The following is a 7968-nucleotide window of genomic DNA, read 5'->3' on the forward strand; positions in this document are numbered from 1 at the left end:
TTAAAGGCAGTGGAAGGTACAACGAACTGTGATCCTCAGCTATGAAATAAACTCTTAATTACGGTTAGCTGTATTATTTATTAGTATCATAGTTATCAGGGTCGGCGATCGGGGGGGGGGGGGGGAGGCGGGGGGACAGTTCCCTCAATTTTTTTTAGGGGGGGGGGGTCGTCCCCCTCTCCTGAAAATTTGAAAAAGTGCACCCCAACAAATGTATAGCAATTACTGACTTAAGACTGCAACACACTTTTAGGCTCTGGAGGGCCCAAGAGTGCAGCGTTTAGACTAATAAAAATGCAAAAATCTTCTCACTCGGGAGCTACGCTCCCTCGCATCATATCCTTCGAAAATTTAATGTACTAGTATATAATACCGAGAAAAGTGAAGTGTGAAAACAAATATATTGCTTGTTTTTATTCTATAGTTTTGCTATATAAGGAATGTACTTTTTTAATACAACAAAACTTCAAAAACCTGTGAAGGGGTAGTCACTTCCGTCACCTTCACCCCTCTTGTTCACTATGCTCCCTCGCACTTGCGTACTGATGGGGGGGGGGGGGGGGGGGCTCTGTAAGCTCTGGGATTTTAGGCATTCAATTACGGTCAGATGAGCATATTTTGATACCTCATTTGTGACATTGGCAGGTCACGTATTTTTTCTCTCTCTCTTTCTTTCTTTTTCTCTGTAACATACTTTTTTTCAAAAAATGACAGGGCTCGAGCCCCCGAGCCCAGCCGTTTTGCAGACCATGACATAAAGGCTTCTAAATACGCATTTCGCCCGACTGTAAATTTGGGAATTTCGAATTTTTCAACAAACGCATAAAAAGGTATAACTAAATATACTGAAATACCGGATAATCATGTCATTTCAGCAACTTTTGTAAATCACTGGTATCGAATAAGAAATACCCCCCCATCAGTACGCCAGCGTTCAGGGGCTCATGTCTTCTCACCCCTATATCGTTTGCGTTTTGCCCCCCCCCCACACTTTTTTGGTTGGGGGTTGACTGCCCCCCCCCCTGCCCCCCCCCCCCCACACTTCCGGCGCCTGTGGTACATCTTGAGATTGAACGCAGTGTAAAGGGTAGGGGATGATATCCAGTTTACGATTAAGATTCATGAGAAAATTCAAAGACGGGAGAAAAGGATTAACATTTTCAAGGCAAGTATGGCATTTCAAACATATTTCTCAATTCACAACATTTGTATATGTACCGTTACTGCGTGCGGAAACTACAAACTTAAAGTAACTCGGCGAGAGATACTAATGTTGTTAATGTAATATAATGAGAGGGAATTTAAGGAGTTTTGTATCAACCAAGTAACGAGTCAATATGTTGTGAATGCTGAAAACAAATTATGGAAAAAATAGAGATAGCTGTGTGTAAATGTTTTACCCTATTTCATCGCTGCTATGCGGGCCGCATTTCATTTATGAGAGAATTAAACAACGATAAAAGAGAGGTGCGAGAGCTGAGGAATTGCATTTCTTTTAAAAGAATAATGGGATAACAACACAGTTTATACACTCGAGATAATTTTGGCAAGTACTACTGGTGAAGTACTAGACCACCGTCTTTATGCATTGTGCAGCAACGAAGCATAATCACGTTTCGCGACGTGACAGATAACTTTTCTTTAGCTTCTAACCAATCAGAAGGCCTCGTTTTTTTCTCTCCAGGAAGTGCCGGTGGACATTAATGCGCCAAAATAATGTGGTTCTCGAATTGTAAAAGATCACTACTCTTGGAGGGGATAGGAGAAGGGTTCCATGACACATGCTCCGCCGACGATTGCTCCGCCACTTTGATCCGACGACAATAATAATTCTTTCATGGGTTATTTTTGTTTTTATGTTGTTGTTGTTATTCAGGGCCGTAGCCAACATTTTTAGAAGGGGGGGGGGGTGCATTTTAATTCCGCCGACAATAATTGCTCCGCCGACATTTGCTCCGCCGACAATTGCTCCTCCGACAGCTCCGCCCAAAAAGTGCCCTGAAAAATTAAAATGCTCCAACATCGCTCCTTCCCCAAAGTACCGGCGCGACGTCGCGACACGTCGGGGAAAATGAGAAATAAAATGGAGTATGAAATATAGGCCTACATGCTCGTGAAATAATCATTGATTAAGAAAGGGGTGGTAGCTTAGGCAGGCAGATGGTTTTAAGCTATTTTATGAAAAGGATGAAAATTCGCTTGCTCGCTACGCTAGCTTATGTTCGTAATACATTTTGTACATCAGTGATTAAAAAGCGATGCTATAGGCACGCAGATACTTTTCAATATAAAATGGCAAGCCAAAGAATTTCGACAATTCGCTAAGCTCGCTCGCCAACAAGGAATAATTATCCTGAAATAATACTTGCCAATTTGATTCAAAAGGGGCGTAATGTAGGTTCTATTCAAGATTATAACCTATGATTTTTACCTTCCTTGTTCGCCAAATAAAAAAAATATAAAAATATAAAAAAACGTCCCCTTAAATGTGTTTGTGCCCTCCCTTTCACGGGGCAAGAAGACACAGTTAATATGGAAAAAAAAATATGCCTATAATTATTATCAAAAGAGAAGTGTTTAAAAAAATCGCTCACTTGCTACGCTAACTCGCGATTATAATTTTAAACATATTCATTTGACGAAGAAGGGCGGAAGGCAAGTAGATGCTATTCAATATAAAATAAGCTTAAAACCACCCGCTCGCTAAAAAGGAATTTTACATCGCCTTAATATGAATGTGCCCGACCCGTCCCGCAGCAAGAAAGCTTTGTTTGATACTCATTATTGTTGAAAATAATTCTTTGGTTTAAAATGCTTGCTCGCCAGTTTATGGTATAAACATGCTCATTTAATTAAGGAGGGAAATTAAGCTGGAAGATGCTATTCAATATTAATGATAAGTCTACATTTTGCTCTCTCTCTCTCTCTCTCTCTCTCTCTCCCTCTCTCTCGCTACCATCTGTGGCTGCCTCCGCGTTCAACTAGCAAACCGAGGAGTTTCGACAATTACACAAACACCCTAAAGTTGTTATTCACAAGATTGAAATGACGAGGTACGAAGATTCAGTTAAAGTTCACGAACTGTCGTTTATTCACTGGTCGTATGGTCACCAAATCTTCAGATAACAATCTGTAACACAACAGAAAGAGAAAAAAAACTACATAATGTTCATACTTATGAGACACTACAACAATACATGTGCATCAAAATAGCTTAACAAAGTGATTGAACCTACATATAACTTAAACTGACTACATATGTACTCCAAAACTGTCTCTTTGTTTTATAAGCAACAAGTACGTTATAAACCTTTGCTAGACAATGAAAATATAAGTCAACTTGCATGTATGTAATTAACTAATTACGCAGTCTATTTACATATATATGCTGCAACAAAACAACTACAAGTATAAAGAATAATATCCTACTAGACAAGAAAGTAAGTACCCGTCTTAAAATACATTATAATGCAGTCATCACCATCACAGTGACACTGTAACAAACATGCAAGGAGAGTTGAAGAAAAGAGAGAGAGAGAGAAAGAAAGGGTGAGAGCAGAGAGGGGTGGATAGCGATACAGAGAAGAGAGAGAGAGAGAGAGAGAGAGAATAATCTAGTACAATGCACGCATCTCCTAAGTACACTGGATGAGCACACACATAACTTTCCTTGCCTTTCAAGTTCCAAACTATATAAAATTATAACAAACACGAAAGATAACTAATGCAAGCGCGTAGCCAGGATTTCATTTTAGGGGGCGGTAGTGAGCACGCGAAGCGTGCGAATCACTTTAAGGGCGCGCGAAGCGCGCTCACTAGGGGGTGGGTGCAGGGAGGGGGGCGCGGAAGCTTTGAAAGAAGACGATTCGTTGTACCTTTCTCGACTCGTAATCCTTGTCTGAATTCAGTCCCTCCCCCCTCTTGCGCGAAGCTTTGACGTTTCATTATATTACTAGAGAAAGGAGACGATTCGTTGTAACTTTCCCGACTCTTAATCCTTATTTTTATCTGTATTCAGTCCCCCTCCCGCGCGAAGCGCGGAAGCTTTGAAAGAAGACGATTCGTTCTACCTTTTCTCGACTCATAATCCTCGTCTGAATTCAGTCCCTCCCCCCTCTCACGCGAAGCTTTGACGTTTCATTAAATAATTAGAGAAAGGAGACGATTCGTTGTACCTTACCCGACTCTTAATCCCTATCTGGATTCTACCCCCCCCCCCTCTCGCGCGAAGCTTTGACGTTTCATTAAATTATTAGAGAAAGAAAGCGATTCGTTGTACCTTTCCCGACACTTAATCCTTAATTTGATCTCAGTCTCCCGCTTCCCGCGCGAAGCGCGGAAGCTTTGACGATTCGTTGTACCGTTCTCGACTCTTTTTCCCTCTTTCTTCCTACGTCCTCTTTCTTTTTTTTTTCTTCTCTTTCTCTCTCTTTTTTTTTTGGCCGGCGTTTTTTTTTTTTTGGGGGGGGGGGGGGCGACCGTCCCCACCGCCCCCCCTGGCTACGCGCCTGAACTAATATTCTCTCCTAAGCTTACATTACTTCATAAAACAATTCAACATTAACTACCACTATCATATTAAGTGAGTTCTTACCAATTCGGGTCTGTAAAATGCTCCACAATCACTGGAAATCAAACTTTTGAAGACGGTTGCAACTTGCAACTTCACTGTTGAAACATTCACTTGAACAATGATGATATACTGCCTCTACACATAATATGCGATACATCTATAACACAAGTGCCTACACACAGAATGCATACCCATACATTGTATGCAAAGTACTTTCATTTAGCACTGTAAAACAAGGGGGCTTAGTGGGGGGGGGGGGGGGTGTAGAGGCCAACGATTACCGACAAAACTAGCCACCAATTACCGACAAAATTAAATGTCCAATATCTACAAATTCAACCCTACGAACCTGGCGCCGAAGGCTAAATTGTTTTTCCTATGGACTATCTATAGTACTCGCATATGCGCAAAATGGTCATTTTCCTCGACGACATGAATATACGAATTATTTCTTCAATTTAGTCAGCACCATAGCTATCAATCTTAATGCAGGCGCGGAGCTAGGATCTTATTTTAGGGTGGGGCGGTAGTGAGCAAGAGAATTACTTAAAAGCGCGCTCCTTAGGGGGGTGTGGGTGATAGGTCTCCCGCGCAAAGCGCGGAAGCTTAGACGTTTCCTTAAATTATTAGGAAAAGAAGACGATTAATTGTACCGTTTTCGACTGTTAATCCTTGGCTGAATAAAATTCCCCCCCCCTCCCGCGCGAAGCGCGAAAGCTTTGACCTTTCATTAAATTATTATAAAAAAGAAGACGATTTGCTCTAACGTTTTCGACTGTTTATCCTTGTCTGAATTGAGTTCCCCCCCCCCTCTCCCGCGCAAAGCGCGGAAGTTTTGACGTTTCATTAAATTATGAGAAAAAGCAGACGATTCGGTGTACTGTTCTCGACTCTTAATCTTTGTCTGAATTAAGTTCCCCCCCCCCCCCCTCCCGCGCAAAGCGCGGAAGCTTTGGCGTTTTGTAAAATTATGAGAAAAAACAGACGATTCGGTATACTGTTCTCGACTCTTAATCCTTGTCTGAATTCAGTTTCTCCCCCTCCCGCGCGAAGCGGGGAAGCTTTGACGTTTCACTCAATTAAGAGAAAAAGCAGACGATTCGAGCTGTTCTCGACTCTTAATACTTATCTGAATGAAGCTTCCCCCTCCCGCGCGAAGCGCAGAAGTTTTGACGTTTCATTAAATTATTAGAGAAAGAAGACGATTCGTCGTACCGTTTTCGACTCTTAATAAGCCCTATTCATCTGAATTCAGTTTCTCCCTCTCGCTCAAAGCGCGAAAGCTTTGACGTTTCCTCATATTATTAGAGAAAGATCACGATTCGTCGTACCGTTTTCGACTCTTAATAAGCCCTATTTATCTGAATTCAGTTTCCCCCTCTCGCGCAAAGCACGAAAGCTTTGACGTTTCCTCATATTATTAGAGAAAATCACGATTCGTTGTACCGTTTTCGACTCTAAATAAGCCCAATCATCTGAATTCAGTTTCCCCCTCTCGCGCGAAGCGCGAAAGCTTTGACGTTTCCTCATATTATTAGAGAAAGATCACGATTCGTCGTACCGTTTTCGATTCTTAATAAGCCCTATTCATCTGAATTCAGTTTCCCCCTCTCGCGCAAAGCGCGAAAGCTTTGACGTTTCCTCATATTATTAGAGAAAGATCACGATTCGTTGTACCGTTTTCGACTCTTATAAGCCCTATTCATCTGAATTGAGTTTCCCCCTCTCGCGCAAAGCGCGAAAGCTTTGACGTTTCCTCATATTATTAGAGAAAGATCACGATTCGTCGTACCGTTTTCGACTCTTAATAAGCCCTATTCATCTGAATTCAGTTTCCCCCTCTCGCGCGAAGCGCGAAAGCTTTGACGTTTCCTCATATTATTAGAGAAAGATCACGATTCGTTGTACCGTTTTCGACTCTAAATAAGCCCTATTAATTTTGTCTGAATTCAGTTTTCCTCTCTCGCGCGAAGCGCGAAAGCTTTGACGTTTCCTCAAATTATTAGAGAAAGAACACGATTCGTTGTACCGTTTTCGACTTTTAATAAGCCCTATTTGTCTGAATTCAGTTTCCCATTCTCGCGCGAAACGCGGAAGCTTTGACGTTTCATTAAATTATGAGAAAAAGCAGACGTTTAGGTGTACTGTTCTCGACTCTTAATCCTTATCTGAATGAAGCTTCCCCCTCCCGCGCAAAGCGAGGAAGTTTTGACGTGTCATTCCATTATTAGAGAAAGAAGACGATTCGTTGTACCGTTTTCGACTCTTAATAAGCCCTATTCATCTGAATTCAGTTTCCCCCCCTCTCGCGCGAAGCGCGAAAGCTTTGACGTTTCCTCATATTTTTAGAGATAGAACACGATTCGTTGTACCGTTTTCGACTCGTCTAAATGAAGTTTTTGGTGTTTCATCACAATATAGAGAAAGGAAGACGATTCCTCGTACCGTTTTCGAATCTTATTAAGCCCTATTCATCTGAATTCAGTTTCCCCCTCTCGCGCGAAGCGCCAAAGCTTTGACGTTTCCTCAAATTATTAGAGAAAGAACACGATTCGTTGTACCGTTTTCAACTTTTAATAAGCCCTATTTGTCTGAATTCAGTTTCCCATTCTCGCGCGAAACGCGGAAGCTTTGACGTTTCATTAAATTATGAGAAAAAGCAGACGTTAAGGTGTACTGTTTTCGACTCTTAATCCTTATCTGAATGAAGCTTCCCCCTCCCGCGCGAAACGCGGAAGCTTTGACGTTTCCTTTAATTTTAAGAGAAAGAAGACGATTCGTTGTACCTTTCTCGACTCGTCTAAATGAAGTTTTTGGCGTTTCATCACAATATAGAGAAAGAACACAATTCGTTGTACCGTTTTCGACTTTTAATAAGCCCTATATGTCTGAATTCAGATTCCCATTCTCGCGCGAAGCGTGGAAGCTTTGACGTTTCCTTAAATTATTAGAGAAGGAAGACGATTCGTTGTACCGTTCTCGACTCGTCTTAATGAAGTTTTCCCCTTTCGCGCGAAGCGCTGAATTTTTGGCGTTTCATCACAATATAAAGAAAGGATGACGATTCGTCGTACCGTTGTTGACTCTTAAACCTTGTTTGAATTTAGTTTCCCCCAAAATTTTAAACCTCTGATTTCTTTAGCTGATATTATAGGAAAGTGAAACTTCGAGAAAATACAAGTATTGTAGTTGTAGTCACTCTCGAAGTCGTCACAGCGGATAAGAAGTCAGAGTTCGTAGGGAAAAAAACTTGTCGGCCGACCGACAATATACATCTCACCGACTTCAAACTTCTGCATTGATATAGTACACGAGGATCGAGCAAGAATACCGACACAGCTGACCCGACACAGCAACATATTTACCCGTGTCTTTCTTGCTCCCTCGAAGAGACG

General features: G+C 41.7%; 1 long non-coding RNA gene across 1 annotated transcript; it reads right to left on the reverse strand.

The window, feature by feature from the left end:
* Window positions 1-3067: 3067 nt before the first annotated feature.
* LOC115921459 lies at window positions 3068-4811 on the reverse strand. The gene is made up of 2 exons (XR_004062875.1): window positions 4595-4811; window positions 3068-3130 (listed from the first exon to the last, which is right to left on the reverse strand). It is a non-coding gene; the product is annotated as an uncharacterized LOC115921459 (long non-coding RNA).
* Between the last annotated feature and the right edge of the window lie 3157 nt (window positions 4812-7968).

This window comes from Strongylocentrotus purpuratus, unplaced genomic scaffold (genome assembly GCF_000002235.5).
Source record: "Strongylocentrotus purpuratus isolate Spur 01 unplaced genomic scaffold, Spur_5.0 spur5_scaffold_1, whole genome shotgun sequence".
Taxonomy (NCBI): domain Eukaryota; kingdom Metazoa; phylum Echinodermata; class Echinoidea; order Camarodonta; family Strongylocentrotidae; genus Strongylocentrotus; species Strongylocentrotus purpuratus.